This window comes from Capsicum annuum, chromosome 7 (assembly GCF_002878395.1).
Source record: "Capsicum annuum cultivar UCD-10X-F1 chromosome 7, UCD10Xv1.1, whole genome shotgun sequence".
NCBI lineage: Eukaryota > Viridiplantae > Streptophyta > Magnoliopsida > Solanales > Solanaceae > Capsicum > Capsicum annuum.
Window position 1 is genome coordinate 215,000,507 of NC_061117.1, and position 15,795 is coordinate 215,016,301.

The window sequence follows — 15,795 nt, forward strand, 5'->3', positions numbered from 1 at the left end:
TCAGTTGTGTGGGTCTTCAGTATTATGTTTTGTTTATAGCTTTCGACTATCAGTTTTGAATATAAGCCACTACTCATCTCCCTGGTTATCTCATCTTCTCGGGGTATTCCCAAGCCACTACTCATCTCACCTGATGCCATTGCAACATTTACATCTTTCCTTTTTATTGGATTAATGTATTCGTATTGGTTTGCATCAATCGAAATTGGCCTTCCATGCATGCAACATATGTTAAGATGTTTAAGTTACCCATGTTTGTAAACCGAGACCGTTGTTAACCCAATTTGCTGCCCCCAAGACACATGGAAAAATGAAAGAGAAGAAGCTGGAATAGTATTTGGAGCTTTTAGTAAAATCAAACTAAACATCTATATACAACAAATACCAGATGTTTGAAACTCAATGAAGGGGTAGTAACTCGAGAACTATACTGCACTGACAAAGATAATGTTAGAGTTTGTGACCCGAATTTTGTTGATCCGTCCCTGAAAAGATAGCGGTGCAACTCATGTTTGAGATTTTCTTGGGGATCTGTGGTGGTAGCGTAGGGTTTTCTTCTACGCACGTCTTATATAAGTGCGACTTAGAGGGTTTGGTTTTTAATATGACGATTCTCGTGTGTTATAGAGAACTTTGTCTCCTCCTTGTATTCCTCTCCAATATAGTGAATTTGCTCCTCTGCCCGTGGTTTTTTCCGTCAAGGGTTTCCACGTAAATCTGTGTGTGTTCATCTTGTTTTTTCGTTTGCTTATCATATTGCTTAGTCCTGTTTGATTTGATAACAAATAATTGTCCGTGGTCTGTATTGCTGTAATAGTATAATACAAAAATATGTTTTTGTTAGGATCAAATGCCACCATGCCAAAAAGCTATGTCTGGTAGTAATGGCGCAACATTATTTCTTAACTAACTTCACCAAACAAATGCCATGTTCGATCATGTCTCCAATCCTGGCCACCCTAGACCTTTGTGTGCCTTGCCATTTACAGGATGTTGATGTTACCTAACAATCCCGCTCCCATTACCTGCCTCATGGAGCATGTTGCTCTTGGGAACTAAACCCATGAACTTGTCTCCGATACCACTAGTTAGGATCAAACACGTACCATCGCGCTAAAAAGCTATTGTTGATAGTAAGAGCAAAACTTAATTTCTTAATAAGTCCACCAAACAAGCATATGTTTAATCATGACCTCCAACCCGGGCCACCCATCCCTTCATGGGCCAAGCGATTTGGTGTTACCCAACAGTTTTCTCCTTTGGTAAACTAGACATGTAAATTTTCAAGTTAAACAGGTAGTCAAACAGAAATGGATAGTCCTCTTACTGTTTCCTTGATTCTCTTTCAGCCTACAAACAAGTCAAAAAGCAGAATAAGTTCATTATATTAAAAGATGACTTGGCACAAAGAGGAATGAAGTTGACATTGTTAATTTTTTCCTAAAAGAAGTCGTTGTACTGCTCTGACCACCTCTATCTTTCAACTGCTTTCCAACAAGATAACTCAAATAGGGTTGTGAATTGAATTAGCTAGTGTTGGGTGTGTAAATAGATGTTTCACATTGGTAAGTGAAGGAATACTATTAATGGTGTGAGGCCCTTTGCGGAAGACTGTATGGGCTTAGCTCAAAGTGAATAATATCATGCCAAATTAAGAGTATTTTTGAAATTGACTTAACCAAACAACTGCTGTTTTATCCTAAATATGGTTCACGAAACAAGTATCATGATGTCAGAGTGATGCCGTGAGGCTCGGCTTACTATATTCACCGGTCTCAGTTTACTACCTTTACCGATAGTTAAGAAATGCGCACACACAAGAAGTTATCCCTGGATGAACAGGAGGTTATTGGATGTGTTAAAACCGTGCAGGCTTAGTCCAAAGCAATCTTAGTGATGAAGAACTCTCAACCATTGAGAAACACAAATAATAGTTATAAAGTGGGTTTGAGTTTAGTATGCATAAATAGTCGATTTTAGGACTCCCATTTAGGCATAGTCTAAGTTCATAATATTTTTCAAGTTTAGCCACTTCAAAATCAACTTTAACCTATAAAAATTGAAAATATTCAGGTTTGAAATCACAAAATTCAGACGTAAGGATTTGAAGTTAGGCTTGTCAAAGTCAAACCGTAAACAATTTGGAAGCAAGCAAATTTTAGGCAAAGTTTGTCTTGATGGTCCAAAACTTGGGACATTTTTGTCTTTGGTCTATAGAGCAATCCCAAACTTTTAAACCCTGAAGTTTGGGACTGCCAATCAATCTTCAGAGTTCAGACAGAAATGTGAAAGTTTTTTCTCTTCCTAAAGCCTAACTGACCCAAGGGCTTCCAAAACTTGACATTTAGCTTAAATAACTAGCCAGTTTCTAAAGAATTTGTTTTCAAATTTTCTGTGTACGTATACATTGACCATCGATGCCCTTAAATAAACAACACATGCAAAGTAGATGTCTCTACGTTTAGGTTCCTATTCGCACAAAGCTACACGCTAGTATAAACTAGTGTTGCAAATACCTCCCCCGTTTTATATTATTTAATCCATGTTAATTTGACACTTACAATCCTTAAAAAAAAGAAAAAATTCATAGGAGTGTATTTTGCTAACCTAATCATATTAATGATGACTTAAAACTCTAAATTTGACTACTAAAATATTTTATATAGTTATTCAATACTAAAAATTTATAGTATGGTCATGGAGAAAATGTAATATAACTATCTTGATTTGCCACAAATAAAAATAGATTTATTTTTAATATTAGACCTATTAGAGTAAAGTAAAATGAGAGTACACTACTAGACAGCTAGACTACATAAAGTAACGTGTACTACAAAATCTTAGTCCAAACCAATTTAGGTATTTGCCATCATCCAAAATCCTCAATATCCATGTCAACTTCCCTTTCCCAACAAGTTTTAACAATACAACAACATTATTATTCGACAGGAGAAGAAGAATATATATATATATATCATTTAATATTTTTATCAAGGGAATTTGGATAAACCTTAGTAACCCTAGGTTCACGAACATGCTAGTGGAATCTTTTCTTATCCTGTTGTGGCAAAAGCCTCTTCCACTTTGAAAAGGGAGAATAGAACACAAACATTATGATTCGAAAACAGAAAATAACACAAAACATGTTGGATCCATGATGTCACCTAAATATCCAACATATTCCAATAATGAAGACAATGTTTATGCAGTAATTGGGGACAAGTGGAACAAAAATTGCATTATCTCTTTCTTGTTGAATATAGAAACCTTAATTATTCCGAGAAAGTTCAACACAAAATTATTACTAACATTGATTATTTAATTTCTCATACGATCACATAATTAATAATTATTATCTTAAAAATTCACAGAAAAAGAAACATTGAAATCAAGAAGAATGTGATCTCTTGTTAAAAGCCCAGAAAATAAGTCCTCCCATATATATTTGTAAAGAGGTTCTTGAATTTATATTCAAATACTAAAAGAAAAAGTTTACAAATAATTTCTAATATAAAATTTTCATAAAAATAATAGTAGTGTCAATTAAACATTTTTAAGTAACAGAAAATGAGATAGTAGTATAGGAAAAAATAAACAGATGAGTGCTATATGGTGCCATTCTGGCTATGAGAGTACATAAAGTGCAGAGAATTATTAAAGAAAAGAGGTAGAAGACCCATAAGAGAAAAATTGAAAAAAATTAAAGAGGGAGAATTTTTGAATAACTACAACAATAACATACTCAATATAATTTTAAAAGTGAGATCTAGAGTAAGATGATGTATATAGACCTTATCTCTATTTAAATTTTATGGACTATATACACTATTTTTGATAAATCATCAGCTTAAAAGAAGTGTAATCTAATCAAGGCAAAATAAAAAAGAAATAACAACCATAAAAAACAAAGATAAATAAAGTAAATGAAGTAACAATACAGTAGTAATTTGAAGAACTAGTTAGAGGAAAACATTTGAAAACGACCTGTGTATTTGAAAAGTTTTGAGAAAAAAAAAAGTACTCCTATGAAACCATTTGTATTACTTTATACTTATAATAAAATTGGGATAACATAGGATTCTTTTAGGTTTATAGAATTGTACAGTAGACTTTCGGTTCTTATCTTATGACAAGACATTTTCAATAGTTAGCTTTTAAAAACTTTTCAATGCAACCATCATATTGTTTTTGTTGTATGATTTGAAAAGCTTTTCTAAACCAAACAGAACAGGATAAAAAAATGGTTGGAGAACCTGATTCTTAACCCTACCTATAATATATAGGATATTATTAATAATGGTGATAAGTATGCATTATCTCGAACTATAATCAAAGTTGCTACGATATATTTTAACTTCACATGAGTCTTATTATCACCAAACTTAATTTTAGTATATTTGTATCACCCTTTTCTGGTGATGTGACACCTTTAGGGGTCGTTTGGTAGGAAAACAAGTTATACAGAGATTAGTAATATAGAGATTAGTAATGCAGAGATTAGTAATACATGGATTAGTAATACAGAGATTATTTTTTATCAAGTGTTTTGGTTCATTGTGTCAAAAGCTAGATATACCATGTATTGTATTTGATTTAAAATTCTACAAATATATTCTTTACAATGATAGCCTTGATCTTTTTATGAAATTTCTATTTTATTTAACTTGACATCTTAAAAATTACAATATGAATAGTTCAGACGTCTGAAATGCATAGATCCTTCCTCAAATGATCTACGGACCTCTACCACATCGCGAAATGCTTACTACCGTGAAACATTAGCTCTCAAAGTTGGTATTGCATGAAAACAAGATACTTGCCAGCAATAACAAAAACATGATTCTCTTCAAACTTCATTATTGGTATTCCATGAAACTCATAAAATGAGACACACCATTGAGGACTGATATCTAACATAAGAGTGATACGTTCGAATATTGATGGAATAAAGTAAGAAGAAATTATCGAATTCCCTGTTGTTGACCTCACCAAGTCAAATTAGCATCGTACATCAATTGCATCTACCTGGGAATTTTCTGCAAACACCTTGGAGCATTCACATGTTTGGAACATATTATCAAATAGAAAAGTTGTGTTCTTTATTTAGCTGGATAAAAGAGAATTTTAATAAAAGGGGTTGAGGGTTAATTTGGTTATTTAATTCTCTTATCCATGTATTATTTGACCCAGGATAAGTAATCCCTAGTTTTCCTCCGTATAAGATAATACACCTTATGGTGTATTAGTTATCCAATGTATAAGGAGGGATTAAGTTGAGTTGTGCAACCAAACAATGTACTAAGATGGATTAAATTTTAATACATGGATTATTTTAATTAATACATCCTACCAAACGTGTCCTTAGTATATAAAATGGAGTCCATGTTTAAGGTGCCACATCAGCTAAAAAGATTGACAAAGGTGTCACGTCAGCTAAAAAGGATGACAAAAATATGTTAAAATTTAGTGCAGGGAAGTAATAGAACTTCAGTGAAGTTGAAGTGTTTTGTAGCAAATTTAATAATAATTCAAGGGATACTAGATGCTTTACTCTTAATAATAGAAACAAGTAACTCGTAATTAATAAGGTTGCTGAGTCGGTGGTCAAGGATCGATTTTTTCTGCAAAAGCCTTTTTAATATCGTATCAAACTTTCCTACTGCAGTTAATATTTACAATATGATTTGCACATAGCAATGAGTTAATCAAGTACGCATTCGAAGGACAGCTAGTGATTGCTGATTTTCTTGGGAGGTACCAAAAAAAGCTGATAAAAAACGTAATTACTTGGAGACACTGTTTACACTTTACACCAAGTTTAATTTTTTGATTGACTTAATTAACTAGGAGACATTATACTTAGAAATTGAATCGAACCCAATTGTCATTGTCTATTGAGGTTATAGTAGAAACTTATAAACTTAAATTCCAGCTAAATCCACTACCATCCAAACCTCGGTACATAAAGACAAGTAACGATGTGAAAAAGAAAATGTAACTTTAACGCAAATGATTTTATCTTTATGTTAAAGAAATGTTTCAATACATATAAATAATGTAAAAAAATCAATAATTTTCTTTTTTTACAAAAAAATTAAATTCAAAATACTTGTTCCGTGTTTAACAACAAACATACATGCATTTTACTCTATGTTAGGCTAAGTGAGTTACTCTACCATCACCAACGGATATAGTGCAGTGGATGAGGTTGCTCCTCCCTTGACTAGATATTTCGGGTTCGAGCCCTGGATATAAAAATTCTTGGTAGGGAGCACCATCCCCAAATGGGCCCTATTCGGCGCAAATCCGAATTAGTCGGGATCCAATGTGGGGTATCGGACACCGGATAAAAAATCAAAAAGTAAAAAAGAGTTACTCTACAAAATATTCGATACTATCATGTAAATTTAACTTCCTAATGTAGTTACCCAACTTTTTTCTTTTAATTTTTATATAAAAAATTAAATAATCTGTAATAACAAATTAAATTTACCTTATAATATATAATATTTTGCGTACGATCAGTGCACAAAATTCAATTTTTATTTTTTTTCAAAAGGCAAGAAATGGCAATGGGGATGATTGAAGCCAGGGGTAATTCACGTGCAGTGTGACAGAAAATAGAATCTACTCTCTTTCTTCACAGAAAAAGTGGACAAAACTGAGAGAGCATGGAAGAGAAAAAGAAAGATTATTTACCCTTCTAGGCTCTAGCTACCACTTTATGGATAAAAAATGTACTCTACTATTAAAAGTAGATAGTAAAAAATAGAAAGTTAATTAAAGATAGGGCTAGTTGCTGTTCATATTCTCATGAATGAATGACAATTTTTTCATTAGTGTCACTCGTTTATATAAGTTATGTTCATACAGTCATACTCAAATTCGACTAGTTTATGTACATAAGTCATAAGTGAATGACTATGTAAGTTATTCAAGCACAATATTTACATTTTCAACAGATATTTGATCGAGTTTGATCTGAACTTGTATTTTAGGAGTACAAAGAATTCAGTTCTACAAACCCTCTGATGTCGAATCAATCAAATTTAAATTTTGGATCGATCCATGCACTAATATATATTTTTTTTTGTGTACATTTCTTGATTCATAGAGTATGAGTATGATAAAAGAACTGGATGGGAGGGGAAATTATAAGATGTAGTTTTGTACTATTGAGTTAGGAAATAGAACAAAAGACAAAGTTATGAAGTTATAATAAGTATAGTAGTACATATAAAGACATACATTTATGAGCACTGTGTGCTCTCCTTTTCCCTTTCAGCTTCCTTGTCTCACTATGCCGCTTAATATTGTCTTATATTATGGCCAATTTGACAGTATGTGTCATCTGCTGATCATGGAGAGTGAAGTCACTGTTCTCAAGTCCAGCTAGAGACGGAGTTAGAATTTTAAAGTTATGAGTTTTGAATTCTAAAAAAAAGTCTGGCGTCTGAATAAATTATTTTAGCATATTAGTTTGGGTTAACGGTATTAGATTCTGCCTGTTATCTCTATGTTTAGAAAACAACGAATAAGTTTTAAGTCCAACAGGATTAATTCTCTTATAATTGTCGAAAGGGAGTATTAGTAATTCCTTTCAAGATAGAATGGAACACTATTCTATAATAATGACAATTAAAATTGCAAAATTTCAACGAACTCAATAAATGGGACAGATCACACTTCAATTAATTTCTTTTGAAAACAATGTAGAAAGGAAAAGAGAAATTTATAAATTTCGATGTTTCAGTGTCCATACCCATAGATAGGCTTGTAGCCTTGGGCGGAGCCATTTTAGGTGAAGAATGAAGGGTGGTCCGACATGCATTCTTCGTCAAAAAATTATGTAGTGTATAAAAATTAAATATAACTATTATAAGTGTACCTGGGCAAATTTTTATTTCTATTTCTGCTTGCATGCATCTATAAGTAGACCCTTCCCCCTTATCAATCAAAATTATGAGAGAAATCTATACCATATTAATAGGGGTAATAGATTTGCTAAATCAAAACGTAACAAGTAAATTCGAATGACGGCAGTGTTTTTTTTTTTGTTAAGTGTGGACATCTAATTTTTGTCCTTCACGATTAAATTTTAATCCTAGGTTTTTTCGATTTTTAATAAAATCGAAACATTTATTTCATCCGAATAACATTTTGAAAATTGTATTTGTACGTGATTTTGTCACTTTAAGTAGCAATTATATATTATCATGTTCAATTATGCGATATTATACAATTGGATTACTTAAATGTTTATTCTATGGAATATAGGATTTTAATTAAAGATTATTTTGAAAATAAATACACTAATTAAAATCTTGATTTGAAAATGATCTATTTCAAAAATGGCTTATTTGGAGAAATGTCTACTTAATTTTATCAAGTCAAAGAAGCTCGGGATTAAACTAGTTGCTAAATTTGTTTTCAATCTTGACTCAGTTTGGTCAATGTATTAAATTAGATTTAATTGAAGTTGATTTGGCTACAATTGCAATACAATTGGCCGATTAATCTTTAAATAGGTCAAAATTTAAACACAATTGACTAAATCTCTATCAATAGGCTATTTATCAAATAGCTTAAACTTAATCCTAATCGGGCTATATCTTAAATAATTCCACCAGCTCGATACACTAACCCAACAGCCTTTCAAGACCAACTCAAGCCCAATTTCCTTTTGACTTTGCCAAATTAGCCCCAAATTCCCATCAGCACCACCCCAGGACCAATATTTTTCAACACCAGCCCAACAACAAGGCAATTTCAGCCCACAACCAATCCAATCAACAATTTCAACCCTAACCGGCCCACACCCCTATCCTCTTAAGCAGCTTCTACAACACCAATATCAACCTCAGTCAAAAGCGCGTACAACTCAAACCCCAACAATGAAAACTCCTCATCAGCTTACAACCAACACCGACCTCATCGACGTACAACATAACCAACAGCACGTACAGCTTCGAAAAAACACCAAAAATCAACACGATTCCCCTCGTTCTCGATCCAAATGCGTCAACCCACAACCAACCCATCTTTTTTCTCTTCGTTGTGCATTTCACGCACCAGTGAGACGAGCAAAAGATGTTCGAATCTTCTAGAAACAAGGTTAGGTGTCGTCTCCAATGGTTAGCTCCACGAATCTCGGGACAAGGGTACGATTTCGTACATATTTGGTAGGTTTCTATTGGTTCTTAGAAAAAATTCGTTTGGCCTAATTCTTATTGGTTCACCAATTTCAAAATTGGTACAACTTGTTGAGGGGAATCCGAGGGTGAGGGCAAAAATTTTGAATTCCTTTTGGAAAAAGATCTTAGCCTATTTCTCTATATAAAGGCTAATTAAGGCAAGACGGGGAGGGCAGAAATTTTTGGGGGAGAGAAACTGAATTTTGCAAAAACAAAGAAGATTTTTGGGTTGGGGAAATTCGGGTTGAAAATTCTGGGGGTCAAAAAATTTTATAAGTCTGAGAAGAGAAGAAAATTTGCTTGTTTCTACGGGGGGTTAGAGAAGTTTTGGGTTCTAAAAAGGGGGAAATTCTGGAAAAACAAAAGGAGACTTCTTTCAGTGAAAGTTCTTGTGTCTAAGGAAGGTTGGTGATTATTTAGAGTCTTATTTTTTTTGGAATCATAGTGAGGTCTTCTGGTGGTAGTTGAAATTCCATTGAAGCCTCGAGTCCTATTTTGATGCTCCCGAACAGGTAACATCCCATTCCTTTAAGCGTTCGATTGCTTCTGCTTCATCTCACTATTTTGTAGTAGTAAGTAATTTGAGATCATTCTGTATGCTGGAGTTTGTTGCTGTAGAAGTCGTTAATGGCCTTAGGACTTGTTTGTGATCGTTCTGGTTATGCAATTTTGCTGAATCGGTGTTACGTTGTAGTCTTTAATTTGGTTGTCTGGAATAAGCTTCCTGTTTTGTGTCGATTGTGTTGATTAGCCATTCTTTTACTAAGCAGTGTATATACATATCGTTGAATGCCTTGAATAAGCTCCCTATTTCGTGTTGATTGTGTTGATTAGCCATCATTTTTATATCATGAAGCAGCGTACATACATATCGCCGATTACCTTCCAATTTACTATTTTTGTATCGCATATTGTTTATGAATTTTGTTCATTGATTTCCATTAAGATTCCCGTTTTAATTTTCACTTAACTGGCTGGCTGAATGTCATTTTGTTTGAGTCATTTTTTGTTTAGCTAGTAACATCGCTAATAGGACTGCTTTGCGAGTTCTTTTGGCTTTCCAAATGTCAAAGAGAATAACCAAAATAAGTCCAATAATGAAGGTTGCCAGAAAATCCTAGGGCCATGAAGTTTAATTATTGTTGTCTTTTTTTATTTTATTGGTTTATTTATTTTATTCATTCATTCGTTCGGGCCATGAAGTCAAGGTTGTATTTAACACAGGTAGAGGCAAGATTTGAGCCAAACGCTCGAAAACTAGATTAGGACAGGTGAAATGGGTCGAAGGTCCAATTAGACTAGGACAGATTTTATTGGTTTGGGCCAATGGCCTAAATCCCTTACTTCCTCCCCTTCCCCCTATTCTTTATGTTTGTTTTCCTTATGTGCTTTGCGAACCTAGTAAATCCTTAGTTAAGTCTCTAAAAAATTAGTTTTGCATAAACACCAAAATATTTTCAAAATCGCTTTCTTTCCAAAAAATCAATCACTTTTTTGAGAAAATTAATCTTTTCAAAGTTAACCAAAAGACGATTTTTAAACAGTCCGGATAACCGTAAGTTATCGGACGTTTTAGGTACCTAACACTTCCTAAAACATTAATAGGAACCGCTTATTCAGAATCTCTAACTTAAAATGATTTTTCTGTTTTAAATCATTTTAAGTAACTCTCTAAAGGTTTCTTAATTCCTTTTCAAAATTAAGTGGCGACTCTTCTCAAAAGTCAAAATTTTCGCAAAACATTAAGCAGTTAGAGAAATACACAGTTGTGCAATAGTGACTTAGCTGGTACAACTGGCAGTTAGGTTGTTAGAGATTAGTTAGTTTGTTATTCTAACTTAGTGATAAAATAGAAATTACTTGGCAGCTTGTAACTATAAATGGAGGCTTAGGAGCAGCAGTTACAATAAGTTTTGTAATCAATTTTCATTCTCATTAAGAATACAAAAATTCTTCTTACTTGCTTACTTCTTCATCTTGTTCATCTAATTGTTGTGTTGCATTCACTGGATTTAACATGGTATCAGAGAAATCTGGGCGGATCTAGGGTTTATCTCAAGGATTTTGATCATAAACCGAGAGATTCTATAGAATTCGTGAAGATATGGCGATTGATGATGCGTCGCTAGGAAGCACGAGCAACAAAGCACAAAGAGATTCTGTGACTGACAGCTCAATAACAATCAATCATAATCATCCATTGTATCTCAGTTCTGCGGATGTACAAAGAGCATTAGCTGTTGGAATTCAACTAACAGGTATGGAGAATTATACATTGTGGAGTCGAGCCATGAAAATTGCATTACTTGGCAGGAATAAGCTAGATTTTATGGATGGCTCTATTTTTGCGAAGCGATTATGATGAGAGTTGAAGAAGATTTGGGATCACTGTAATGCGATTATAATCTCGTGGCTCACATGCAATGTGAGCAAGGAATTGATGAGTGGAATTCTATATTCATCAAGTGCGTACCAGGTATGGCTTGACCTCAAGGAACATTTTGACAAAATTAATGATTCGAGGTTGTATCAGCTGCATCGGAATATTTTCGCATTAACACAAGGGGTATCAACAGTTTCAACTTACTACACGAAGCTCAAAAACCTTTGGGATGAATACGACTCAATTTTAGCCCCACCTAGTTGCGATTGTCACAAAGCTAAGGACTATGTCGAACAAATGCAGTATCAGCATTTGCTGCAGTTTCTCATAGGCCTAAATGACAGTTATTCTCAAGCTAGAGGCCAAATTTTAATAATGCATAATTTGCCTAATGTCAATCAGGCATATACCTTAGTAGTTCAGGATGAAAGTCAAAAGGGAATTGCAGGAAACATTCATGAAGGAGTGGAGTCTTTGGCTTTGCATACTACAAGGAACAAAGTTTTTAGTAGTATAAGTCATGAAGGGATGGAATCTGTGGCTTTGTATGGGAATCAAAGCACTAAACAAAATCAATTTTAGTAGAAGAATTTTAATTCACTCTATTGTGACTACTGTCACATGAAGGGCCATGTTCGTGAAGGCTGTAACAAATTGAAGAAATGCGAATACTACCATGCCATGGGTCATGTGATGGAGGTTGTTTCATATTGATTAGTTATCCAAAAAATTTCAAAGGCAAGAAGAAGATTAATGTAGCTCAGGGAGGAGGTCAAATGACTGCTCAACAACATAGGATGCATGATCAGTAGTTGGATAAAAGGGCAAATACAGTACTCGCAGATCAACTGTATGTACTCAAATCCTTACACAGGAACACATGTTGCACTTGATGAACAAAGCTACACCAGAACAAGTTCAACAAATAATAAAGGTGCTGGGTAAGAACAACACAAACAACATTGGTGAGTCACGTAGAATGTCAACATGACAGGTAATACTTGTCACACCCCCTTTTTACGTACTCCAAAAAAAGATTTATATTTTAAGGGTCGAAAGGGTTTTATTATTTCAGTGACAAGAAATGAAAATTCATTTTGGAAAAGGATTATTTACATTTTTTATTCAGAGTCGCCACTTGGCATAATCTGGTGTGCCAAGTCACCATTGGAAAAATCCTTTTCAAAACCATTTGACTTTAAACTGGTTTGCGAACAGAGACTCCGACTAAGGAATTCTGTTGACCGAGGGGAAGGTGTTAGGCACCCCTCGATCCCATGGTTCAACCACAGTCGCTTTGTAGAGTGTATCAACTATTTTGGCATTACAAAATGTATAAACCACACAAAAGCGCACAACATAATCAAACAATAAACGAAACAAAACAATCCAAAAATGTAAAGTCCAGTCCAATTATACAGTCCAAAAATAAATAATGCGGAAATATAAATCTACTTTTACCCTAGACTAACCCTATACTACGCTCTACCACTTCACCTGACGCCTCGGGCCTTTACCACGAACATCTTCCAAGTACAAGGTACTTCGGGACATTCCCCGATGAATAAATATATATAGATACTTCAGGGCATTCCCCGGCCGAATTAATACAATAGATGTCAATGTATAAATCAAAACCATTCCACCAACATTTCACCATTCAACAATCACAAATCCTAAATCTTGCCTACCCAACCTACCTTTGCCTAAACCAATCGGCGTATCACGATACTACCAAGTTCAATTAGCGCTCGTTTCAAGTTAAACACACAATGAAATCAACTAATCCAAATATCCAATTATATCAAATGTTAATTCTCACCCCCCCCAAGTCCATTTTTAACCACATGATTAGTGTATGCTTCGATTTTCCAATCACATCTCATAATCCGAAACCAAAATCAAACACAACACAAACAACGAAGATTCACACAACAAATAAATCATTCACACCCACAACATCAATAAAGAGTCAAGATAAAATAAAGATCGGTAGAAGAAATGGACCTCGATGAAACTGATCCTTGTCGATAATAAAGAAATTTGAAGACCAAAATACTCGACTGGAGAACCTCACAACGAACAAACCCAATCAGTGTCTCAAAATTTCTAGCCGAACAGATTTCAACCAAAGAACCAGTCCTCAAAGTGAAAACCAAATCACGAATATTGGACGGGTTAGTCACGAACACCCCTCAAACGCAATATCGAGTGGACCCAGCAACATACAAGACCCGAACACCCACCAAAGATCCAATAAAAGGGCTGAAACCGAATGGAATCGAGCTCAGGCGAACTGGCAGTGACAAAAAGAAAACTGGAAAGAAAGCAATCAAAAAAACAAAAAAATGTCCAGTTCCGAAAAAATCTCCGTATGCTTCGAATTTTTTCCGGCAACAACAATGACCGGAGCCAATAATTGGACGCGATATCTATCTCATTTAGTAAGTATCTCGACTTTCGGTAAAAGGGTGATGGGAATTTGAATGAATTTTTCAATTGATTTTTCTCGTTTAGTGTATTTCTCCCTCAAGGACCATTTCTTTCCCCTTTTCTCCTCACCCCTTTGTTTCCAGTGAGAGCTATGGTGTATATCTATGTGTGTATTGTAGTGTGGGATATGAATGGTGAAGAGAATCTATGTTGTTTCCTTCGGTCAGGTCTGCTAATGGAGAAAGGGATCTCAGGATGAGTAGCTGAGAATGTGTGTATATAGAGTATTTTTTTTTGTTTCCAGTGGGTTCTCCTCCTATAGTGTGAGTGGAACCGTGTATATATGAGGTGAGGGTGGGGTCACGTGGGTGGGTATTGGGGTAGTGATGTGTTGTCCAAAATTAATAGGAGGAGTGGTTAATTTTGTTACAAAAGAATAGTTGGGGATCAGGTTTGTTAATGGGTTTGTTATTTTTGTATTCTTATGGGATATAATCATACGGGTGAGGGCACGTGGTAATACAGGGATAAAAATGTGTAACTTTGGTCTTCGGGAGGGACAAAATTAGGTGTCTACATCATGCCCCCTTTGAATGTAAACATGAAGTGTTTTCAGGCTAAGAAGTAGACAGCGAGACCAAATTTTGACCCGACCATTATTCAAAGAAAGAAACAGAAGGAAGAAGGACAACCGGGTCTTGACTTAAAACATCCTTCCTACCCAAGTTATGAAAGAATCAAGTCACGGGTATTTCAAAGGATTGGAAGAGAAGTGGACTATACCGAGTTGGAGAGTCGAGTGAGGTACCGACGAGGTTTCGGTACGCGGCTCTGTCATTACATCTAAATGAAAATTACAAGTTAAAACATAAATGAAATTACAAAAATCCTATCTATACAGCTTCTGTTGGCTCTTGACTCGACTTTTATCACCCCATTCTTCAGGCGGGCTCCTGACTTGCAATTTCTTCCCACTTGTTGCTTGGCTTTCAATTGTTTCGCTTTGTTGCTTGACTTTTCGTTTCTTCACCCTATTTTCCAGGCGGGCTCCTGACTTGCTATTCATCACTTTGTTGCCTGACTTTTCATTTCTTCACTCCGTTCTCCAGGCGGGCCTCTGACTTGCTATTCCATTACCATGTTCTTCAGGCGGGCTCCTGAAACTCAAAATTAAAACCAGGACGAAAATTATCCCAAACAAGAATTATAATAAAGTAGCATTTCATTTTTGAAAGCGTTGTCCCATTTTCCAGGAGGGTCCTGAACATAAAGTAAATTCCCATTTTTCAGGAGGGTCCCCAACAAAAGTAAAATCCCATTTTTTAATAGGGTCCTGAACATAAAGTAAAATCCCATTTTTCAGGAGGGTCCTGAACAGAAAGTAAAATCCCATTTTTCAGGAGGGTCCTGAACATAAAGCAAAATCCCATTTTTCAGGAGGGTCCTGAGCCTAAAGTAAAATCCCATTTTTCAGGAGGATCCTGAGCATACAATAAAATCCCATTTTTCAGGAGGGTCCTGGGCCTAAAGTAAAATCCTATTTTTCAGGACGGTCCTGAACAGAAAGTAAAATCCCATTTTTCAAGAGGGTCCTGAACAGAAAGTAAAGACCCATTTTTCAGGAGGGTCCTGAACAGAAAGTAAAATCCCATTTTTCAGGAGGGTCTTGAACAGAAAGTAAAGTCCCATTTTTTAGGAGGGTCCTGAACAGAAAGTAAAGTCCCATTTTTTAGGAGGATCCCATTTTTCAGGAGGGTCCTGAATAGAAAGTAAAGTCCCATTTTT